General features: G+C 40.2%; 1 protein-coding gene across 1 annotated transcript in view; it reads left to right on the top strand.

The window, feature by feature from the left end:
- Positions 1-13,958: 13,958 nt before the first annotated feature.
- Positions 13,959-22,533, top strand: part of LOC116090254 (sodium channel protein type 1 subunit alpha) — a 141,944-nt gene continuing 133,369 nt past the window's right edge. The window contains exon 1 of the mRNA XM_031370485.1: positions 13,959-14,226. The gene's annotated coding sequence lies outside the window, so the exon portion shown is untranslated. The remainder of the gene's footprint in view (positions 14,227-22,533) is intronic.

Below are 22,533 nucleotides of genomic sequence, written 5' to 3'. Positions count from 1 at the left end.
GAAGTTGAGAATTGTTCTTTCTGGGCCTGCAAAGAATATTGTTAGAATTTTGAGAGGGGTTACATTGAATGTATAGGTTGCTTTTTATTGTGTTAATCTCATCGATCCATGAGCATAAAAGATCTTTTCAACTTTTGACATCATCTTCAATTTCTTTCTTCAAGGACTTAAAGTTTTTATCATATAAGCATTTCAGTTGCTTGGTTACAGTTACCCCAATATATTTTATATTATCTTTATCTACCATGAAGGGTGTTGCTTCCCTGATTTCTTTCTCAACCCATTTGTTGCTTATAGGGTACTGGAATTTTTTATTTTATTTTATTTTATTTGCATTAACCTTGTATCCAGATGCTTTGCTAAAGATATTGTCACCTGTAGGAGTTCCCTGGTAAAATTTTATGGGTTGCTTATATATGCCATCATCTGAAAATAATAGTACATTGACTTATTCCTTTCCTATTTGTATTCCCCTTGATCTCCTTTTGTTGTCTGAGTGCTCTAGCTAGAATGTCAAGTACTTTATTGAAGAGATATGTTGAGAGTGGACAGTCCTGGTTTTTTGTGAAATTGCTTTGAGTTTCTCTCCACTTAATTTAATGTTGGCTACCCACCTACTCTATATTGTCTTTGTTATATTTAGGTATGTGCCTTTCATCCATGATCTCTCTAAGACTTTTATCATGAAGGAGTGTTGTGTTTTGTCAAAGGCTTTTTATTAAATCTAATGAGATGATCATGTGGGGTATTTTTCATTCTGTTTGTATGGTGAATTACATTGACAGATTTTCATATGTTGAGCCGTCCTAAATCTCTGGGATATACCCTACTTGGTCATTTTGAATGCATCTTTGATGTGTTCTTGGATTCAGTTTGTGGGTATTTCATTGAGGATTTTTACATCAATGTTCATGGGGAAAACTGGTCTGTAATTATCTTTCCTTGTTGAGTCTTTTTGTGGCTTGGGTATCAGGGTGACTGTGGCCTCATAAAATGAATTTGGCAATGTTCCTTTTATTTCTATTTTGTGGAATAATTTGAGGGTTATTGGTATTAGCTCTTCTTTGAGGGTTTTTTCTTTTGAGGGGAAAGGGGATTGGGAAACTTTTAAAATGACTGCTTTCTTGTGATTCCTTCCTTACAGGTTATAGGTCTATTTTAATTGTTTATCTGATCTTTACAAATGATATCTATTGAGAAAGTTGTTCATTTCTTTTTGGTTTTCTAATTTTGTAGAGTTAGGTTTTGAAGTATGACCTAACGATTCTTTGTATTTCCTTAGTGTCTATTATTATGTCCCTCTTTTCTTTTCTGGTTTTGTTAATTTGGATATTTTCTTTCTGCCTTTTAGTTGGTTTGGATAAAGGCTTGTCTGCCTTGTTGATTTTCTCAAAGAACTAACCTTTTGTTTCATTAATTCTTTGTATTGCTCTCTTTGTTTCTATTTTACTGATTCAGCCCTGAGTTTATTTCCTGCCATCTACTCCTCTTGGGTGTGTTTGCTTCTTTTATTTTAGAGCTTTCAGGTGTGCTGTTGAGTTGCTAGCATTAAACCTCTCTAATTTCTTTCTGAGGGTTCTTAGTGCTATGAACTTTCCTCTTAGTACTGTGTGCCATAGGTTTGTGTATGGTATACATTCATTTTCTCGAAAGACTTTAATGTCTTTCTTTATTTCTATTTGACCTCGAAGTCATTCAGTAGAGAGTTGTTCAGTTTCCCTAAGTTTTTAGGCTTTCCATTGTTTTTGTTGTTAAAATCCAGCTTTAATCCACGGTAGTCTGATGAGATGGGAGAGACGCTCCAGTTTTCTTGTATATGTTGAGACTTGCTTTGTAACAGAGTATGTGGTCAATTTTGAAAAAAGTTTCATGGGTTTCTGAGAAGAATGTATATTGCTTTTATTTGGATGAAATGTTCTTTAAGTCTATTTTAGTCGTAAAGTCTGCTAGCTCTATTATTTCTCTGTTTAGTTTTTGTCTGGAGGACCTGAAGTCTCCCACTGTAAATATATGTGTTTTGATTTGTGATTTTACAAATGTGGGTGCCCTTGCTTTGAGGGGTATAAATGTTTAGAATTGAGACATCATCTTGGTGAGTTTTTCCGTTGATGAATATCAAGCACCCTCCATCTACTTGATTAATTTTGTTTTAAAGTCTATTTGTTCTCTATTATAAAGGATACACCAGCTTGCTTCTTGGATGCATTTGCTTGGAATTTTTTTTTCCAACCCTCAACTCTTAGTCTAGCTTTGATGATGAGGTGTGCTTCTTATATGCAATGGAGGGATAAATCCTGTTTTGGTAGCCATTGTTAGCCTGTGTCTTTTTATTAGGGAGTTGGGTTCATTGATATTAAGAGATACTAATAATTAATAACTGTTAACTCTCATTATTTTTTTGTTGTTTGTGGTAGTGCTAGTGTTTGTTTGTGTGTATGTGTGTGTGTGTGTGTGTGTGTGTGTGTGTGTATGTGTGTGTGTGTATTTCCCTTTATTTTTCTGTATGATGTTATTTATTTCTTCATGGGTGTAGTTAACCTCCTAGGTTTGTAGTTTTCCATTTTTCCTTGATAGGGATGGATTTATGGGTAGCTATTGTTTAAATTTGACTTTGTCATGGAGTATCTTGTCTTATCCATCTATGAGAATTAAAAGTTTTGCTGGGCCGGGCAGTGCTGTTGCCTGCTTTTAATCTCAGCCCTTGGGAGGCAGAGGCAGGTGGATTTCTGAGTTCGAGGCCAGCCTAGCCTACAGAGTGAGTTCCAGGACAGACAGGGCTACACAGAGAAACCCTGTTCCCCCCAGAAAAAAGTTTTGCTGGAGGGCTGGAGAGATGGGGCTCAGTGGTTAAGAGCACCGATTGTTCTTCCAAAGGTCCTGAGTTCAATTCCCAGCAACCACATGGTAGCTCACAACCATCTGTAATGGAATCTGATACCTTCTTCTGGTGTGCCTGAAGACAGCAATGGTGTACTCATACACATAAAATAAATAAAGAAGTTTTTTTTAAAAAAGTTTTGCTGGGTATATCAGTCTAGGCTGGTGTCTACGGTCTCTTAGAGTCTATAAGGCATCTGTCCAGGCCCTTCTGGCTTTTAGGGTCTCTGTTGAGAAATTAAATATAATTCTAATAATTCTACCTTTGTATGTTATTTGGCCCTTTTCCCTTGCAGTTTTTAATATTTTTCTTTGTTCTGTATATTCATTGTTTTAATTATTAGTTGACTGGGCACTTTCTTTTCTGATTCAATCTATTTGGTGTTTTAAGAGATTTTTCTGCCTTTATAGGCATGTCCTTCTTAAGGTTAGGAAATTTTTCTTCTATGATTTTGTTAAAAATATTTTCTGGGCCTTTGAGCTGAGCAATGAGCTGTGTGGGTGATAAAACACAGAAAGGGTGTCTGCAGGGTGTGCCTTAGGGATCCAAACCAAGGGCATAGGAGGTTTCTGAGTGCAGATGGAGCTCTTACCTTTTCTCATTGCCTGGCCTACACCTGTGTTCTGGATTTTCACCTGAGTAGGGGCTAGAGCAAGGAGTGGGAGCAGGCAGTAAGGTGGTGGTGTCAGTGGCTTGGGTCTTTAGGCTCTGAACCCAAGTAGCAGGAGGGTTCAGGTAGGAGGTAGAGCTCTTCCCTTTTCTGGTTGGAATGGCCTGTACCTGAGCAGTAAATAGGAATGCTAATTTTTACTTAAAGAGCCACCATAGTGATCTAATTTTCAAACTATTACTTCAAGAGTAGATTAGGAGATAGTGTTTTTGGATTGGAGTGTCCAGGAAATGGTGAGAAGGGATGAATTGTTGAGTTGCATGTTCTGGGTACAGAAAAATAGGTAGCCTTATAAACATTAGGTCACATGAAATCAGAGGGGAGGTTTATTTAGGAGGAGAAAGAAGACCCAGAAGAAGAGGTTGGAGAAGGGTAGAGGAGTAAGGGGTAAACAAACAAGAACAAAGATTTGCTATATACATATACATATATAGACATTATACATATGTATATATTATGATATATATGTATATTTCATATATATAATGTCAGAATAAAAAACATAACTTTGCATGCTAAATTAAAATTTAATTAAAAATAAAAGCTCTTAGGAGATCTGTGAAAGTACTAGCTAATGGTGTGGGTTATCCACCAGAGAAGACTGCATGGACATGGGTTTAAGACAAGTCTTTGTTAGCTTGCTGGAGACTATAGTGGGTGTTCATGATCTTGTTCAATCCTGAACCTTTCTCAGAGTGAGTTTTTAAACATAAAACCCCCTTCCCAATTGACATACCTTTGTTAGTAAGAACAGTTAGCCAAACGCAGAACTACAGAAGCCAAAAAGCAAAGGTTTAGAGACTGTCCTAGAACTATGATCTTTGATGGATCAGATCTTTGTCTTTGTTGTGGCCAGCAGTACTGTCTATATGCTGGGTTTTTAGGGCCAAAATCTGTAGTTCTCAATCTGTGGGTCATAACGTTTGCACAGGGATTGCCTAAGACTATCCTGCATATCAGATAGTTACATTACAATCCAAAACAGTAGCAAAATTACAGTTATAATGCAGCAACAGAAATATTTCATGGTTTGGGGTCCCTACAACATGAGGTGGTATTAAAGGATCACAGCATTAGGAAGGTTGAGAACCACTGGGCTAAATGGTAATAGCATCATGACATCAGGTACCTCGAGTACCTGTTACAATGGTACTCTACAGCACCACTTCTAAACAACAGTGTCTACCGGAATCTCCTGGGGCAGCTCGTCAGAACATACTTTCTGATCTGTGGCAGATCCAGATCAGGGGACAAAAGAAATAGTCCAAAATTTCAACAAGCCCCTCAAAGATCAAGATGTTGTTGTTCCACTGCCACACTCTGAGAAGCAAGGCTTTAAAGCTTACAAACTTTTATGTGCTCATGTGATCTGTGTCTTCACAAATATCCAACAGAGCCAGAAAGCACTTGCCTTCTTGAAAATATGCTGAGAAAAAGAAAAACACAACACTAAACCTAGTATATAAAACAGGAAGCTTTTGTCAGAACGCCCTATTGTCAATCTCTCGTGCTCGGAAATTCTGCTGTTATTGTCAACAAATGTAGACTTGTGGATTACTAAGGCACTGACAGACTGAGAGATTCTTCTCCCCTGAATGCTCCTCTGGAATTTAGTCGATGTGTTCACTTGGCAAGAATATTTCCAAACAGTCATATCCTTTTACGTGCTGTAGGATGTAGGGTTATGTAGTCTCGAGTCCATCCCACCACTAGGCATGGCCTCTTGTGGAGGCTGGATGGGGCAGTTTGACGGCCTGCTGGTTCTGGGGTCCCGGGAGCTGTGGGGTTCTCAGGAACTTTGACATCCAGTGTGGAGAGGAGCGCTTGGAGTGACGGTGGCAGGCTTGGTGACGATCATGGCTGAGAGTGCAAAGAGGCTTTCTATGAGAGACTCGACTGTGGCTCTGGAGGGAAAGGCCTTCTCCATGACTCCCCACTGCAGAACACAATGACAAGAGGCAGTCCATGGTTCCAAACAGTTTATTATTGTCACAGCGGAAAATGGATATATAAAACTATACTCCACTTCTCAGGGTGGGCATGCGATGATAAACCTTTTGCAAGGAGAAATGTCTGGAAAGGAAAGCTTATCGCCATGCGCTCTGGACTTCTAGGTACCTCATTAACATGGAGAACTGTGTTTTGAGCCTACATGCCTGTGGTCACATCTCTTTTCCTATTGTCTTGGTCAGAGATGTTAGGGATGCCTCATCTACATATAGAAGGGCTTGGGGCATTGCCCTTCAGAGATGGATGACCACAAATATAAGGGCGGCTGTGGCTACATGACAGGGGCCTGATGCCAAGAGCAGGCAAAGCTCCTACTGAACCTTCAGGGTCTCCAGAGCTTCAAGCCTGACCTTCCCAGGCTTCCTCTCACTGTCCATCGCCCTGCAGTAGGAGATCGGAAACTCCAAGCGAAGTAAGAAGAGGCGTCATTTGCTACTTTCCTTTTGTCCACATACACCACACTACATTTGTCAGAACGTGGCTTCTGCTTTGCCTCATGCCTCAAAACCCCTTTTGCTTGAACACATTTAGAAATGTGTTTCATCCATGCTGTCTATGTAAGCTCAATATGATCTATCCCAGACCAGTGAAGAACAGATGCATCATCTCTTACTTTTCTCTTGGATCCCAGAGTCTTGACAATAGCATAACAATAATGTGGTGTACAAAGACATTTTTATAAAACAAGAATCCTACTTAGAAGATAGGTTATTTTCCAAACTACATTTTATCTCCTCCTTGGCCAAAAATGATCAAGACTTCTGAGTTTCGGTTTTCTTACCTCTAAACTGATGGTGATAATATCAATGTCATGTTCAACTACTGTGAGTGTTCAAATACTCAGCCTCTATTAAGTTTTAGAAATCATTTCCATATCTTTGAAATCGTTACCAAATTTGACCTGTGTCTTAGTCAGGGTTTCTATTCCTGCACAAGCATCATGACCAAAAACAAGTTGTGGAGGAAAGGGTTTATTCAGCTTACTTCCACATTGCTGTTCATCACCATGGGAATTCAGGACTGGAACTCAAGCAGGTCAGGAAGCAGGAGCTGATGCAGAGGCCATGGAGGGCTGTTGCTTACTGGCTTGCTTCCACTGGCCTGCTCAGCTTGCTCTCTTATAGAACCCAAGACTACCAGCCCAGAGATACTACCACCCACAAGGGGCCCTCCCCACTTGATCACTAATTGAGAAAATGCCTTACAGCTGGATCTCACAGAAGCACTTCCTCAACTGAAGCTCCCTTCTCTGTGATAACTCCAGCCTGTGTCAGGTTGACACACAAAACCAGTCAGAACAACCTGAAAAGAAAAATATCTAAATATCAATACATTTTTTTTTTCTGAGAACCTATCTTACTACAGGATGATACCAAGTATCAAGGTGCTAAGTAAAATCATTTATCATAGAGATCTTATCTTTATAAATTATGCTTAACCTATGAATGCTTTTTATAGTAATTAAAATTGTTCTCTAAGTTACAATTAAAACATTTCTCCCTCCCCAACTGTTCCCATGTACCCCTCCTTGCTCTCATTCAAATTCATGGCATCTTTGTTATATAATTGTAGATAGATAGATGATAGATAGATAGATAGATAGATAGATAGATAGATAGATAGATAGATAGATAGAATGCAGGTATATATGAAACACACAGCATTCAATGTGATACTTGGAACATAAATCTGCTCAGTCCATATAATGTTACCTGTATGCATCTTATGCCAGAGCTGACTGCTTTGTAGCAGGTAACAATTGGGGAGCTTTTCCCCAGGAAAAACCATTTCTCCAGCTCTCATCATTTCCCTATTGTCTGTAGTTCTTCCTTTAGAGTGATTCCCTCTTGTCTTTCCCCAGTTCCATATTAGTATGGCCATTGGTATTGCCATTATTCAGGTCTTGTTTAGGCAGCCATGGTGATGAGACTTTATGGGTATAACCTCTCTGATATTTCTAGGAGTCCCAATCTCACAGAAAGCTTGCTGTGCCTCTGGCTCGCACACTCTTTCCTCCACTTCTTCAGCAATGATTGCTGAGCCATGTGAAATAAGATGGCACTTGGCTGTAATGGCACCTGCACACAGTGTGATGACGGTAGGATGTTCCTAGGAAAGTCAGTAGATTTTTCCTTTTAAACAGGAAACGCAAAAGATGTCACCGGTAAGCCTTCAGGGGACTAGGTACTACATATTTGCTTATACTAATGGCAAAGCTCAGTTTTATTTTGTAAAAATGAGTTGACTTTGTAAGTATCAGCAATTTCCTTTAAACTTAAAGTGAGCTAGATCTCTTGCATATATAGGCAAGTTCTGTGATTGATTTGAAAATATAGTCAAATGGGAACTTGCTATTTGAAATCTAGTAAGTAACTGATGATGTTTTTGTCCCAGTTTTAGTTGGCTTACCTTTGCAAATGAGGAGGACTGCTGAGTGAAAGAGATGAGGGATGAACTCAGGCAGTATGCGTAAATGACTTGCTAACATAAGAGCGACTATTTGTAAGGGCAGAAGAGAATCCAGCAGAGTAACCAAATTCCTCATGACTCTCCATGGATCTTCTTTGTTTCTTGCTATAGCTTCAGTCTCTCTTCATCCTCCTGTGAGAGTGGATCTGGACAAATTAATTGAAATACTGTAATATGCCTAGATCTTGCCTCTGAAGCCAAGGCATGCTCCTGGACCTGTTTGCCAGAGAGGTATACAATGTCGGCATGGGCAGCATAGCATTTTATTTTCCAGTCCTTATTACATGCCATCAGTCCTAGTTATTTGAGAGGCAAGACAGAAGGACCATTTAGGTCCAGGGCTTTGATGGTAGAGCAGACAAGATAATGACTTTGTCTCCAAAATGTTTCTTTGTTTTCCCGTGAGACTATGATTTATTAACTAAAGCAACATAAAATATGTTTTCAGATTTTTCTTCAGAATTTAATGAAATTTTAGAACCTTGGGACAATTTTCTTCCAGGTCCCTCCTTGGATCTGAATGAAAGTCATGAATGTTGTACTTTCATGTCCCTTGAGTTTGAGAACTTTGTGGTCAATTTTTAAGAACTGTATGAAAAGCTATAGACGAGGATGATCACTGTTTTTATTATTTGCTAAACCTGATATTGGTTTAATCTTTCACCTTTTTTTTCAAATTCACTTTATACCCTAATGTAATCCTTCTCCCTCCTCTCTTCCTAGGCCTACTCTCATAAACTGCTCCCTTCAATGCCACCTCACCTTCTCCTCAGAGAAGGAGAAACCCCCATGGGTACCAACCCACCCTGGCCCATCAAATCACAGCAGGTCTAAAGGTATACTCTCCCACTGAAGCCGGACAAGGCAGCCCAGGTAGGGGATGGCATCAAAGGCAGGCAACAGAGTCAGAGACAGTCCTGGCTCCAATTGTTAGGGCATCCACATAAAGACCAAGCTGCATATGTGCTACGAATGTGTAGGGGGTCTAGGTCCAGCCCCTGCGTGCTCTCTGTTTGGCAGTTTAGTTTCTGTGAGACTCCATGGGCCCAAGTTAGTTGAGTCTGTAGAACTTCTTGTGGTCTCCTTGACTCCTCTGACTCCCTCAATATCTCCCCCTACCCTTTCCCAAGTCTCCCAGGGCTCTGCCTAAGGTTTGGCTGTGGGTCTCTATATCTGTTTCCATCAGCCCCTGGATGAAGCCTCTCATAAGACAATTATGCTAGTGTATTATCTGCAGGCACAGCAGAATGTCACTAACAGTGTCACGAGTTGGCTCTCCCATGGGGTGAGTTTCAAGTTGGGGCAGTCATTGATGAATTCATTCCTGAATCTCTGCCCCATCATAATCCCTGCACATTTTACAGGTAGGACAAATTTGGGGTCGAAGGTTTTGTGGGCAGGTTGGTGTTCCCTTCCCTCCACTAGAAGCCCCACCTGGTCCATCACCTTTTTAAACAGTAACTTCTATTATATCCTCTGTTACATTCCTATCTGTCAAAACATGAGTGAAAATCAATCATGGTATATCTAGAAATCCTCCACTCACTCCCATTTCACTTCCTATGTGCCAATGTTGTTGCTCAATATTCATTTTCTTCGTAGTTAAATGGGGAAGAAAGTTTGAATGAACCTTTATCATACCAAACTGTCTGTGTAGCCTTGAACAAGACATACATTTCTACAATCCAAAGTAATAATCATCCTCTGGAGGATCTAAGAAAACTTTCCAGCTCTGTGGTTGTCACAATGCCATGACAATTGACACTCTGAAATTGAAATTAACAAAGGGTTTTTTTTTTTCCATATTAGGAGATTTTGTGAATTTCCCCATGGAATTTTAATGCCTTCTGGTCTTGAGAAAATTTGAATTGTTCAAGATGCTAATCACAAGAGACCCTCTTGCTTATCTTAAAATTAATAGGTAGAAAGACCTAGGTTAGCTTTTCCACTTAAACCCCACATTTATTCTTTAATACCCACATTCTATCAACAGAGGTAACATCTCATTGTAATCTCTCTTCCTTGGCCACTAAGCAACCAACTCTTGCTGACAAGTGATGGAGTAATAGCAAAGCAATGGCTGCGTCCTCTGACAGAGACAGAACCACAAAAGCAATGGCAAGACATTTTATGCTCTCATTCTTTCTCCTGTTGGCACCATTCACAGAAGAGGCACAGATTATCTGTCAAGTTCCTGCACTCACCAACTAGGGAAGTAAAGACAGGCAAGAAATAACTGATACCATTCTTCTCTTTTCGGAGATGAGATCACATGGGATCTCCCAGAAATAAAGAAATGGTCCTTTCAGACTTGTTGATGGAAACATACCAGGGAAAAAGGAAAAATGAAAACTTTTCTCCATTAACTAAGACATGCAAAAGGTATGTAAGATATAATATGCCGGCTCTGCTGTAGTGCATTATGTAGAAGAGAGACAGATAGAAATGGGAGACCTTTAGCACACACAAGTCCAGAGAGGCCAGCAAATACAAGGGTGTGAGCAGTGTAAAGTTTCAGGGTTCTTTTTAGTTACATTTTTACAATTAAAAAGTGAACATTTTAGTTTTTAAATATATCATTTTAGGGGTATTGTATACTCATTTCTTAAAATCTTGTATTTTCCTTCATGTTAGGTCTTAGATGAAGAATAATTAAAGTAGTTGATGTTGTTACCACTCTGATGAATCACGTGTCTGCTACTAAATGACAAGCTATTCATTAAAAGCACTCTTGTACAATGAATGGGATGCTAACCTTTTTCAGAAGCAGTATGAAAAGAAACATTTATCTCTCATAATTAATATTTTCAATGTAATATGTGACCATATTCCATAAAAACATTAATTTATTTTATAATTAACGAAAAGGAGCCTATTTACTGAGAACACAGGGAAAGCATTAGAGGGAAAAATGCTTGACCTAGCCACTTGAGACACTAGTACACTTTGCCTTGTGCAGATGGCTGAAGGTTTGTCAAGATGTAGAAGTCATGAAAGAAGACATACAAACAGAAAGAAAGGGGTGCATGCATTGAAAATATGCTGTATTTCTCATTGACAGATGTGAGATGGAAACTTTTCAAAGAAGGAGTTTTGATTTGCTTGGCTTGATGGTGTGAATTAAGATTGGGAAATGCCAATTTAAGTACACAGGCTGTGTCTGTGTCTGTGTCTGTGTCTGTGTGTGTGTTCGTGTGTGTGTGTCTGTGTCTGTGTATGTGTGTGTGTGTGTGTCTATCTGTCTGTCTGTCTCTATGTTTGTGTCTGTGCCTGTGCCTGTGCCTGTATGTGTGTGTGTGTCTGTGTGTGTGTGTGTGTCTGTGTATGTGTCTGTGTCTGTGTGTGTGTCTGTCTCGGTATGTGTGTCTGTCTCTGTGTCTGTGTCTGTGCCTGTGTCTGTGTGTGTGTCTCTCTGTGTGTGTGTCTGTCTGTCTCTGTGTCTGTGCCTGTGTCTGTGTGTGTGTCTGTGTCTGTGTGTGTGTCTGTCTCTGTGTGTGTGTGTCTGTCTGTCTCTGTGTGTGTCTGTGTCTGTGCCTGTGTCTGTGTGTGTCTCTGTGTGTGTCTGTCTGTCTCTGTTTGTGTCTATGCCTATCTCGGTGTGTGTCTGTGTGTGTGTGTGTCTGTCTCTGTGTCTGTGTCTGTGCCTGAGGCTGTGGCTGTGGCTGTGGCTGTGACTGTCTCTGTGTTTGTGTCTGTGTCCCTATGTGTATGTGCCTGTGTCTGTGTGTGTGCCTGTGTCTGTGTGTGTGTCTGTGTCTGTGTGTGTGTCTGTCTCGGTATGTGTGTCTGTCTCTGTGTCTGTGTCTGTGCCTGTGTCTGTGTGTGTGTCTCTCTGTGTGTGTGTCTGTCTGTCTCTGTGTCTGTGCCTGTGTCTGTGTGTGTGTCTGTCTCTGTGTGTGTGTGTGTGTCTGTCTCTGTGTCTGTGTCTGTGTGTGTGTCTGTCTCTGTGTGTGTGTGTCTGTCTGTCTCTGTGTGTGTCTGTGTCTGTGCCTGTGTCTGTGTGTGTCTCTGTGTGTGTCTGTCTGTCTCTGTTTGTGTCTGTGCCTATCTCTGTGTGTGTGTCTGTGTGTGTGTGTGTGTCTGTCTCTGTGTCTGTGTCTGTGTCTGTGCCTATCTCTGTGTGTGTGTGTCTGTCTGTCTCTGTTTGTGTCTGTGCTTGTGTCTGTGTTTATGTCTGTGGCTGTGGCTGAGTCTGAGGCTGTGGTTATAGCTATGGCTAATGCTGTGGCTGAGGCAGTGGCTGTGACTCTCTCTATGTCTGAGGTGTGGCTGAGGCTGAGGCTGTGGCTGTCTCTGTGTTTGTGGCTGTGGCTGGAACTGTGGCTGAGGTTGTAGTGGTAGCTGAGGTTGAGCTTGTGACTGTGGATGAGGGTGTGGCTGAGGTCGGCATGGAATTTCTTAACCTGTAATAACTTAGAACTCATATCTGTGATCCTTCTGCCTCAGTATTCCCAGTTCTGAAGTTTTAAAGTGTACAAGCAGTCCACGAGGCTGAATTTGGGGGGGGGGGGCATGTCTGGTAAGTGTTCTACCAAATGCATTATACTTCCAGCTCCATGCTCAGAATTTTGGTCAATTGCTTCCTTTCAGAAACTAAGAAAGGGACCCAGGAGATAGACCCATGAACCCATAAACAAGGACTTGTAAAAGTTTTTATAAAGACACAATGAAGATTACATCTCTAGGATTCTAGAATGGAAAAGGATAAAATATTCACTTTGTTCCAAAGAGTAATGATTTCTGGAAGTGAGGGCCTTATTTTTATTATTTATTTGGTTGGTTCATTTTGTTGTTGTTGTTGATTTGTTTATTTTGTTTCACAAACTATGTGGTCTAGAAAAGTCTCAATAAGGTTTAGAATGTCTCATTATTCTCAACATACAATGAGAAAAGCTATAAGAATATTAATAGTATATGCTTCACTATCCTGTAGTACAGAATAGACAAATTAAAGATTCAGGGAGGGGGAATAATTTTTTTTAAAATGGCAAAGCATGTGTGATGACTTTCATCAGCATTAAGTGTGCTAAGAGACAAGAGAAGCACACCCAGGATAAATAAGTTTATGCATAACTAAATATGAAAGACTAATTATGCTTTAAATTATAATGTATGGCTTAGAAAGTTCCTGTAGCTCCCCATAGTTCAGCATGTGTTCTTCGTTGTTTTGGGAAGACCTAGTGGACACCAACAATATTTAATACTTACATTTGTTCTCTAAAACACAGTGTGACAATTCAATGACAAGTCGTATCTGGGAAAAAAATAGATATATTACAATAAAAGAGGGTGAAACCATGGAAACAGGTACAAAGATAATCCTATTTAACATCCATACTAAAGATAGGGGAATATAAGCTTTAAACCACGCTCACCAGTACTGAGCTTAAAGTTAAACTCACATCTGCCTCTTTCAGAGTCGTTCAGTATAATATGGAAAGCACTGTTAACATGGTGTTATAGAAGAAAATCTTCAAGTAAGTTCCTGATGTAAAGCCATGACTATGTAATAAAAGACCACTCATTTTTCTCCAGACAGAAGAAAAGAATAAATTTCATTCATGGGTTCCGTATTCTGTAAAGGTAACAATGATTTATTTATAGGGAAAATAAAATAGCTTTTACAAACAAAATAGTACTTTTTTTTTTTTTACTTAAAAGCAACTCTCTCCAGTTCTGATTGTTTTAATCTTTAAGTCAATAGTTCCATGATAGGCAGAGCCAAGAGGGGGGGGTGAATAAAAGGGGTTAGAGGAAGTAATAAAACCAAAATAAAGAGTTTTTTTAAAAAGGCATCTGAGGGAAGAGGTTGAGAAAGAACACAGAAATCCAGGCTGTGAGAACCTATCTACCATGTGGCCACTAGATGGCATTGTAACGCTAGGTGCTGTCTCCACTTTTTTTCTTTCTTTTTTTTTTTTTTTTAAACAAGCTATTTGCTGATTTGTATTAGGTACCATAGAGTGAGGCGAGGATGAAGCCGAGAGGCTACTGCAGAGGACTCTGGTGCATGTGTATGTGTGTGCGTGCGTGTGTTTGTGTACGTATGTTCCGCCCCTATGAGGCTGCAGCCCTTGTGAAGAACCACTTGATCACCTTCTGCAAGAAGGAAATCTGAATCGTTGCAACGGAAGGTGAGGACTCAGTCCTGGGGAGATGTTGTTCCTCACTGCAGATGGATAATTTTCCTTTTTATCAGGTAAGCCATCCGATTATCTCATTGTGATCTTCTCAGTGGTGAATTCTTACCTGGTAATCCTTGGGGAGAAGAGCCCACGGAAATAAGAGTTGGGGCAGAGCAGGAAGTCTATTTTTGCATGTGAATTCGGACCAACTGTCCCCCTCCTCCCCTCCTCCTCCTCCCCTCCTCCTTCTCCCCTCCTCCTTCCCTCCTCCTCCCATCCTCCTCTCCTCCTCCTCCCCTCCCCCCTCCTTCTCTCAACCTTCCATGAACTGAAATCAGGTTCGTTTTGCAGTTCAGCATTTTGATAGAAGAGATTCTTTGGCCTAAAATAACTTGGCATCAGGCCAGCTCTTGCCTTTGCTTGCCTGCATCCTCCCAGTCAAGGTCTTGTCTTGAAGCCCCCTCTGTCATTGGTGCTTTGGAACTGGATTCGATGGCTGTGAATAGAGGTCATATTGCTCCTAAAGATGATGCAAAAAATTAGACCTCACAGAGGAAGCAAGAAGGCAGTGGGACCGCTTCTGGAGTCTAGCATTGCAGGGAAGGCAGCTTCTTTGGGCAGAGGCTTGACTCTTGGAAAGGAGTGCCTCTTTCCCAGGACAAGGAGGGGACACCCGCTGTTTTTCCCCTGACTCTTCCCTAACTACACTTGCAAATGAACTTTCTGGAAGTGATAAAGAGTCCCCTGTTTCGCACAATGCCGGATGGGAAGGATTGACTTACTTTTAATCAGACAGAGGTCACCAACAGCAATGATGCTGCAGATGCTGCACGGTTGACACAAAACCACTGTGAAACCTCTTGCTTTCTGAACAGGGTAAAAACTGTTTCGGGGTGGCTGTGAGTCTTTTTCATGCTCCTTCCTTAACCTCTCCTGGTTTTCTTCTCTCCTACCTGTTTGAGGTCTGTATACAAAACCCTCTTGCCACATCTACAAAGTGTCTGCCGCCTCTCCTTTCAACAAAGCAGTCCAAATAAGCTTGTGAGCAGATGCTTTTTTTCATGTGTCTGACGAAAGAGTCAAGCCTGGGTGGGTGTCTTTCTGTTCAGATGTGCATGTGACTAAATATTTTCCAAGCTGCAGTAGCAAACTTGCAAATTGCCAAACGCTGTTTGCTATCACACCTAGGAAATGTGGCTTCTCCTCGGGTATAGATCTGCAGGTCTACACCATCTATCTGGTGCGCTAGTATAGTAGCAGAGCGTGCTTCTCCAACCAGCGCTGTAAATCATCCCAAGAGGAGGACGCCACACAGGAATAGGAAAATTCCATGCTGAGGTTGATGTTTCCTGTTTCCGTCCCTCTTGCCCAAGGAGAGCAGAGGGTAGATCGCCTCTCTCTTTTGCTGCAATACCTGACAGGCCAGGGTGATGCAAATGAGAGCTTCCACACACACTTGCCTTCTCGGGAGTCTGACACTTCCCTTCCCTTCCAGAAGCAGAATAACTGTGGTGAAAAACTCCTCAAAAACTCCCCTTCCTGGCTACCGATGGGTAATGCCATCAAATACCGCATCTCTCTTCGCTGGAGGAGTGTTGCAATTTGGGCCTTCCTCCACAAAGCTCCTTGAAGTGATTTTTAGATGGTGTCTATTTTAGGAACATAATGTGTAGACAGGAATGGATGGCCACAGAGATTTACGGGAAAACAATTTCACAGAGAAGATGAGGTAGCATTATAAACCGCCAAGACCCAGCACAAGTGGCTGGTTATGTCCCATGGACCTGCCAGTGGCATTTGCTCTTTTAAACTCCCTGCCACTCACTTCTGTGGCTTTCTTCTCTCTCTCCATTACATTGTTTGTTTTTGGTTTTCAAATGTCTATTTCAAAGGCTAGAACCAGAGAGCTCATACTGGTTAAAATAACACATTGCATTTCACTGTCAATACTATGTCTCCATTTCCATGACTCCCTCTTGCTGGGAAGTTTGCTATCAGGAGACTCATTTATTACAATTCCTCTTTAAAGCATGGTGGGGAGGGTTTCACCATCCGTGGAGGCTGAGAAGGCGTGATTGGAGGCCTAATTATACAGTATCCAAGAAGGCACTGGGGAGGGGGGGAGAGCTCACAATCTGCCTTCCCATCCAAAGAGATCAGGAACAAGTGGACAGGCTGAAGGACACAACAATAAAGACCAGAAACTGAGGGCTCCCCTCCACTGAGAAGCCTTCTCTTGTGAAGAGGTGCTCAAGATTGAGACACACACAGACACACGATGATCAGAGCACGTTTTTCTGAGTGTTCCTGACAATGAAAGTTGATCTGGGCTCAGTTTTAGTTCTCTGTGGACAGCTGAGAAATCAGGGTAGTCCTGGAGGGTGGCGGGGGCGGCGGGGGCGGGGGAGGACCACAGCAGTAAAGCCTGGCATGCCAAGTTCCATGCAAGTTGTCCTCTCCCTCCAGGTTAGACAAAGAAGACAAAATCCTCTAGTTACTCCTTTCCATTTCCCCTCAGCAAGACCTCATCTACCTTGGAAGAGGGGGAGGAGAAGAAAGAGTGCAGGGAAAGAAAGAGAAATGCAGCAATCAATGGGCCTAGAATCCTCCAGCTCTGGAGCTGTAGGGAGAAGCTCAGTGAAGTAATCACTTCTCTTTGAAATTCTGAAATGTCATTTAAGCAGAATTTACAGCTCCATTTGTGTTTCTTGGGCTTAGGGCAGGCTGTAGAAAGAGTGTGCACGTGTCTGTGAAAAACCCAGATGATCTACAATGCCTCCAATTATGATTGCAACTCTTCCCTCTCATCTATCTACCTAGAGGCCAATTTCTTATAGAGATACAGTACTTAATTTTGTGCCAGGTACTTTGCTAAGTAGTACTTCATGAATGTCCATTTGAATCCTAAGAAATATGTAATATTGGTAATTTGACAAGGAAAGAAATTAAAGCCGTGAAACTAGATTACCTTGCCAATTGTTACACTGATAGGTAGAGAGCACAAACTTGAACACAGACAGTCTTGCCATCTCCTCTGGATTCTAGAACACTTATGTCTGTGTGGCAGTAGAGTCACTGGTTAGCCCTGAAAGTGCAGACTCAGAAAAGGAAATCTGCCCTTGCCAGCATAATTCCTTGTCATCCTCTCATGCCAAGCCGTCAAAAAATGGCATCCAACTTAAAAAAAAAATTAAGACCTCTAGTTGGTCTTTTAGGTCTTGAAAGATGAAAACTGCAAGGAAATTCGTGCCTATATGGTGCCTTCAGTCTAGTAACAGAGTTAGAGAATAGGAAAAACGCACATATTAAAGTTCCTTACAGAAAAAGAGCACAGCATGGTAGAGAGGGGTGTGAAGAGGAAAATGAGGTGAAATGTGGCCTTTGAGATAGACATCTAAATGAGGAGAGGGATGGAGGCCTCTGTGTATAAATAAGGAAGAATGATTGAAACGCATGGAACATAGACAGCACAGAGATCCCGGGACTGCCCTGTGCTGATGGGAGGTAAGGACCCTCTGTATGGGCTGATGGGAGGTAAGGACCCTCTGTATGGGCTGATGGGAGGTAAGGACCCTCTGTATGGGCTGATGGGAGGTAAGGACCCTCTGCATGGGGGGCTTTTTATGCAGAGGAAAGAAGGAGATGGGACTAACAGCTGCCCCAATCCCCACATCTGTTGAGTCCTGGTGGCTGGACTCAGACTCTTAAAGTTGCTTCTATTAAAAAACATGAGGGAATTTGGTTGAATAAATGTAAGCCTCATATTTTATATTGGCAAGTTTCTAGGTTTAGAAAAGTAATCTCTTCATATTTACAAGAAGCTTTTAAAAAAAAAACAACTTGTTAAGTCTCTGAGAAAAAATGCTGTCATTCCTAGAATGCAGTGATATTGGGTAGGAAATGTTACACCCCCACACACACACACACCACACACACACACACATATATATATATATACACACACTCACACACATACACATGCACATACAGACATACACACACATATGCACTCACACAGGTGCACACATGCATACACATATCCACACATGCACAATTTAATTAAAGATTCTGCTGAGGTTACTGTAGAACACTACAGACAATCTGGTAAAAATAACTCTGATGGAGCTAGAGAAATAGCTCAGTCATTAAGAGCACTTGCTCTTACAGAGGACCCCCATTAAATTCCCAGCACCCTCATAGAGGTTTACAATCATCAGTTAACTCAAGTTCAATGTGAACCAATGCCTTCTTCTGACATTCTGCCACCAAGCATGCATGTGATATGTAGACATACATTCAGACAAAAACAATCTCATACATAAATGATTTTATTTTAAAAAATTTCTTTAAAGAAAAGGAACAACTCTGGTCATCTAGTCAGTCTTCCTTGCACAGAAAGGATTTTCTGTCTGTGATAAAGAAACAGGGGAAATATATATGAAACATGGAGACCTGCATTTATCTGCCCATGTAGTTGACATACAACAGTTGGCCAGTGGCATTCAATTAAGTCATGTTTTGCAAGTAAATGAGTGAGAGATTTTAAAATAATTTGGAAAACGAGCTTAGCTTGAAATTACTCTTGTTAGATCTTTGTTCACTTAGAACCCATATTCTAAGGGAGTACAACATAAATGATAATCATTTTAGACTTCAGAACTACCTGTTTTCTCTTTGCACTCAGATCAGACATTAGAGTCCTCTAGGAGACGTGAATCTCCAACTTACAATAGACCTTGGTTTCAAGTTTGCTCCTGTGAGCAGTAAAGAACTCCTGTTCTCCTCTGGTACTCTGTTGACAATATGCCTCCAGCTTTAATGCAGGCTTTCTGTTTGTTTGTTTTTGTTTGGTTGGCTGGTTGGTTTTTTTTTTTATGTCATTTGTTCTTTTTTTTTTTTTTTTTTTTTTTTTTTTTTTTTTTTTTTTTTTTTTTTTTTTTTGTACCATATAGGTCTAGCTCTATACGAAACTGAACACTTACTTTGTTTTGTTTGCAGTGTGTTTTTGTAGTTGGCTCTTTCATTTATGTCTCTGGTGGTCCATTTCAGTAAACTTCTTGTATGCAGTATGGTTTAGGGCTCTTAACTTTTGCTTTGGCTTGTGAGCATCTACTTAGCCCAGAACCCTTTCCTGAAAGGACTGTATTCTCTAACCCAGTTGAGCTTTCTTAGCAATCCTGCTGGTGATTCATTTGTGCTATTACTATCATTTATTTGACACTAGACATTCAAGACATTTTTTTAAAGGAAATGCCAACAAAAAAAGTACCTTCTTGGAAAACCTTGGATAGATTTAAAGTTTTTAAAAAAATGACCCATATTCTCCCATTACATACTTCTGAGTTTGAGTGTACCTTAAATTTTTCCTTCTCATTGGGAAAATATTTGTTTATAATACTCCCAGAATGTGAAAGTGATAATTAGGTACAGCATTTTAATGAACCAAATCTTCCTGAGAAGAGATGGCTAGTTATTTCTGAGAAGGGTCCCTATTGCATTCCACGTCCTCTGCTGAACACACGTTAAGTGCTGCTCATGCTCTTCATTAGATGTCGCTTATATGCTGCTTAGTCACCTTTGTCTCTCAAATGCCATTAGGTTCTGTTGGACTTGTAATTATACCTCTCAAATAGAGTTAGTTTTATTTTAGACGCTTTGAGGGTATCTAACACAGCACTGAATACTAAGTGGTTTTAAACAATAGAAGTATTTTTCTAATGGCTCTGGAGACTGAAATGAGATCAGGCATTAAGGTATAGACAGGTATGGTTCCTTGTGGTGCTTCTCTGCTTGGCTTGCTAATGCCATGTCCTGTGCTCTAACATGTTTCTTTCTTCTGTGATCATGAATTCACAACACTTGCTTTGATGCCTCGATTTCCACTTATATGGAGAAAAGTCAAATTGTGTCTAATCTTAAGACCATGTGGTTTAACTATTTTAAAGGCTTTGCCTCCAAATACACACGGATATGGAGTAGGGAAGTTTGTCCTTAGGCAAATGAACCTAGAGGTGAACACGATTTATCTGGTGATGTTGCCTTTGGATTGCTTATGATGACTAAAATACACAAGGAAGAATGAATTGATACCATTTTTGTTGCTGATGACATGATTAAAATTGTATTAAGGATAGATTTTCATCATTCATACCCTTCTCCCACAGTAAGGAGTAGTGTGGGCATATGTTGATATGCTAATGAGCTAATTAGCTAATTACCATTATATTTAAAGAAGTAGCATAAATAACATGATGTGCAGAAGTGATAGCATATTTAGAGCCACCATCTGTGCTAAGAATTAAGGCTTTTACTCATTTTAATTACAAGAAGAACCAAGTCAGATGCAAAACTTAAGGGCTTATGGGCAAATTTATAAATAAAATGATCAATTTCAAAGTGTTTCTATAAGCAATGGAAACTGGGTCAGGCTCATTTAAACAAAGTGCAATGCCTTGGGAAAATGTTCCAGCCTAGAGCCCAACATTTGCACCAGAAAATGATAGGAATGAAGCAACCAGTAACAGTAGATGGCCCAATGTTGGACTTTCGATGCTGTAATCTCCTGAAACAAACCAGCTAACTGCTCTCAGGCTCTCTTGCTGTAGGACAGCTTTTAAACACAGTTCTAAGAAATCAGCATCTGGCTGATAAATTTGGATTACCTATCCAGTCATTTTAATTAATAATAATCTGGACTTTTGACTGTCACTTCCACCAAGTGATTCCCATGTAGGAAAAAGCATTACAACTCAATGAAACTTAAAACAGTCTACATATACTATGTTAAATCATGATCTATGTAAATGAAAAGATATTACAGTGCCTTTGAATGTAACATATCAAATAACATTTAATTCTATACAAAGTTGCTCAGGATATAATAGCACAAATCCCAGAAAGGTACAAATTTTTGTTTCCCCTGAAGAAGAAGAAGAAGAAGAAGAAGAAGAAGAAGAAGAAGAAGAAGAAGAAGAAGAAGAAGAAGGAAGAGGAGGAGGAGGAGGAGGAGGAGGAGGAGGAGGAGGAGGAGGAGGAGGAGGAGGAGAAGGAGGAGGAGGAGGAGAAGGAGAAGGAGAAGGAGAAGGAGAAGGAGAAGGGGAAGGGGAAGGGGAAGGGGAAGGAGAAGGAGAAGAAGGGGAAGGAGAAGGAGAAGAAGAAGAGGAGGAGGAGGAGGAGAAGAAGGAGGAGGAGGAGGAAGAAGAGGAGGAGGAGGAGGAGGAAGAGGAAGAGAAGAAGAAGAAGAGGGAGGAGGAGGAGGAGGAAGAAGAGGAGGAGGAGGAAGAGGAGGAGGAGGAGGAGGAGGAAGAAGAAGAAAACTAGTGTTAGAATTGGTAGAGTCTGCTATATGAGACTGTGATTTCTATTTTCTTCTTATAATTTGTTTAAAGTCAGAATGATTTTTCCTTTTAATAAAGTAGAGCATGTTCATTATATTCATATAAAATGCAAGCAATAAAGAAATAACATAACAAGAATATTACACAGCAAGCATCAGTATTAACAATTTAGTTGTTGTGTAGTTTTCCCCATTTTATTGATTTGTTTTTAAGTTCTTTAGTTTTTAATGGCAGAAAGTATTTTTGAAATAAGAATAAACAGTTTTAAAAGTTAAAATAGAGGCTAGAGATATGGTTCAAGTGTAGAGCACTTGCCCAGTATGTGTAAAACCTCAAGCTTGATCCCTAACATTAAAAAAAAAACTAAATACAGATGTTAGAACACATTACTTATTAAATAGAACTTGGTAAATCAATTAATAAGGATAAACATTATATAATCAAAATAGTGAACATTAGATAAATGAGAAAATAACCAAGTATTTTAAAATTTTATCACCTAGAATATTAATTAAATTAGTCCATATTCAATAATATTAATTTAGTGTTCTGACAAAATTGTAATAATGGAATTTTTGGAAAGAAATCTGATAAAAGATTAGATTTGAAATAAGAAACTCGAAATTGTGTAGTTTTGTAACCTAATGTCTCCAGTCAGACTTCAGAAAATTTTCAGAAAATTTCTCTGTACTTACGGAGTGTCTACTATTGGCTATGGGTTTTAGGAAGAAAAAAAATGACTGTACACTAAAAAAACTAAATATAGTAAACAATAAATGAACAAAAAGCATCACTAAACACTGAGCCAGAGCATAAAAGTTTAAACTGTGTAGAATTCAACTGATTACATTGGCAACATCAATCTACATCAATGGTCAGATAAGACTTTAGCAAGTGCAGGATGCATAAGGCTGAGCCAGAGCCAATGGCAGAGTGAGGGCCACTCAGGAAGAACCTGATCCTTGAAACTATGTAACTCTTTCTCCACAACCTCTCCAGCATCTGCTGTCACCTGAGCTTTTTATCCTAGCCATTCTGACTAGT

Source organism: Mastomys coucha, unplaced genomic scaffold (assembly GCF_008632895.1).
Source record: "Mastomys coucha isolate ucsf_1 unplaced genomic scaffold, UCSF_Mcou_1 pScaffold15, whole genome shotgun sequence".
In the NCBI taxonomy this organism is placed as follows: Eukaryota; Metazoa; Chordata; class Mammalia; order Rodentia; family Muridae; genus Mastomys; species Mastomys coucha.
Note: the sequence above shows the minus strand (reverse complement) of the source record. Positions and strands in the feature narration are given on the sequence as shown.